Source organism: Marmota marmota, unplaced genomic scaffold, assembly GCF_001458135.2.
Source record: "Marmota marmota marmota unplaced genomic scaffold, marMar, whole genome shotgun sequence".
NCBI classification, from domain to species: Eukaryota; Metazoa; Chordata; class Mammalia; order Rodentia; family Sciuridae; genus Marmota; species Marmota marmota.
Window position 1 is genome coordinate 8157802 of NW_026000249.1, and position 2667 is coordinate 8160468.

The window sequence follows — 2667 nt, forward strand, 5'->3', positions numbered from 1 at the left end:
TTTTTTTTTTTTTTTTTCAGAGAGATGTGGAAGAGAAATACTGATCCTTCCTTGGAAGGTGTATTTTTGTGAGGATGTTTGTATGCATGAATGTTTTAGAATCTATCCTTTTCCACAACATAATTTACATATATGGTTTGTGAAGGCAGTATTACATGCATGGTCATGGTTGAGAAATAGCATCCCAGATCAATGTTACTGAGTTTCAAATGTCAGCTCTCCTATGTCTCAGCTGTGTGATCTTAGGATAGTTTTGACACTTCACTGAACTCCGTATCCTCATCTCTAAAACACGCATAAAATCTTTCTCAGAGTGATGATTTGAGAATTGAATAATATAATCCAGGGGAAGCCCTTAGCATGGGGCCTGGCACAAAAGTCGTTAAAAATAATTGAAAATAGAGCTTACTTTCTTGGATGCCATATCAGTCTACAAAGTAATGGTATCTATGTATGTATGGTTTTGCTCCTGCTGAAGGAGAATGGGAAAGCAGGTAGACTGTTAGGATATTTACATATAAACATATTTAAAATACTTGTGAGGTTGTATTCCTTGCTGTTCAGATGAAGAAATAAGCATTTCTCCCAAGGAAGGGCTTCCTCAGAGAGTAATTAAAGAATGAATTGTAGAGTATAACCTTTGAAATGGCTTAATCCATGAATAGTAGAATAAAATAGAATCAATATTTTTGTCCGTCCTCTTTCATGATGCGTGTTGGATTTTTAACCTAGAGAGCAAAACATTTAATACTATGACTCCTGCTGCTTCTTTACACAGTGTATGATCAGTTTAAAGAATTCACTCTTCCAGAGCATTCTTACATAACTGCATTCTAAAATAAGTTAGTAAATTTTATGACTGTTAATACCAATTAGTTCCTTTGCCAAAATCTTAAGTAAGGGAAAATTAATACTGAGAATAAAACGGTGACTCAGAAACTTTAGGTAGTCAACAACAGGAGTAGTTACCAGGTCTCTGTCCAATATGATTGGTTGGTTCATTCGTTGGTTGGTGATTAAGGCTTGTTTTTTATGGGGTAGGGTTTTGTTTTTGTTTTGCAGTGCTGGGGATGGAACCCAGGGCCTTGTGCATGCTAGGCAAGTGCTTTACCACTGAGCTGCATCCCCAGCCCTGAGGTGGAGATCTTGATACCGAAAGAACTAACTATAGGTCCTCCAGATATTTCTGTGTTAGTTACTACTAATATCATTTTTCATTTTCTTCCTGTTTTTTTTTCTTTCTGCTGAAAAAATTTATTCTGGGAACTGTTAAATGCCTTAACATAGTTTTTTCTCTCATGAAGTTAGTATAATTTAGGAACCTTTATCTAAAATTTACTTAGTCTTTCTTTTTGTATTGCAAATTCCATTTTTCATACAGAATTAAGGATGAAGCATGGGATTATCATTAATGGATTACTGATATATTTTATCACATTCTTAATTTGTTTCTTAAAATACCAGCTTTTAACTACCTCATTATTTATACAGAGCAAGGCACTGAAACAAATAGCAAATTATGCCTATCTTGTTAACTACAGCTGGTGACATTCTGTTGCAGACGTTGTGGGGGCAATGGCATGCTTTCATGAATAAATTGAATTTAAAACACAAGTTCTTCATGTTTTTTTAAAATATTTATTTAGTTGTAGATGAACACACAGTATCTTTATTTATTTTTATGTGGTGCTGAGGATTGAACCCAGTGCCTCACACATGCAAGGCAAGCACTTTACCACTGAGCTACAGCTTCAGCCCCTCTTCATGGTGTTTTGTCTTGTATTTTTCTTGTTTGTCCACACCTGTGTTGTGTATGTCATCTCTGGGTGGTGGTGGAACAAGTAATAAAGCTTGGCATGTGATCACCTCCTGCCTTTCTATTAAATATCCATGAAGATATTTAAAAAGAAAAACAGGAGCTCATAATAGTTCTGTAAATAAAAAAAAAAAATCCATCAAAGATTATTGGCAAGGAGAATTGATTTCATTAGCAGGAATGGTTTAACAAGCCTAGTCTTGAATGTCTTGCTATTTATTCACCTTTGTGAACCCAAGTTGGTCAAAATATCCAAAGGGAGTAGGAAAAGACTTGGATCCATGCCCATAGAGGCTGGACAGCAAGGAGCTGGAGTTCTCAGTGCCTCACTATGCCACATTAGCATCTATATTTCCAGATCATTTCAGAGACTAAAATGCCCCCAGATACAGTAAAACAAGAAGTAGAGAAGGAGTAGAAGAGGCATATAGCATCCGCAGAGAAGTGTGGGAGCAGGCTGTGCTAGGAAATGTGCTCTCTAGATCCCACACAGGAAACAGCAAGTGGCATGTGCTCCTCCAACTTTTTATTCATAGAACCGTGCCCAGGCAGTCCAGCCTCAGACTAGCCAAGCTCAATAAAAATCTTTGCTAGGAGTCCAGGTTTTGAAATCAGGCTCAGGCTACATCAATCTGTATTTGAAATTCAGATGGCTGAAGAATCCACGTTCTCTTTTTGCTGCCAGATATCTGCCAGTCCTGGTGGCTCTTTTTTTCATCCTTAGTAATGATGAGGCCGAAAAAATGGAGGGGAGGCCCTGTGAAGAGACATGGCAAAGAAGACATTGCCCTGTAGTGGCAGCACCTAGATCTGAAGATGTTTTTTTTTTTTTTTTTTTTTTTTTTTAAGAA

General features: G+C 37.0%; 1 protein-coding gene across 2 annotated transcripts in view; it reads left to right on the plus strand.

Annotated features, from left to right (window-relative positions):
- Cdkl5 (cyclin dependent kinase like 5) overlaps nucleotides 1–2667 on the plus strand; it is a 172011-nt gene that overhangs the window by 104816 nt on the left and 64528 nt on the right. The gene's annotated exons all lie outside the window — the stretch shown is intronic.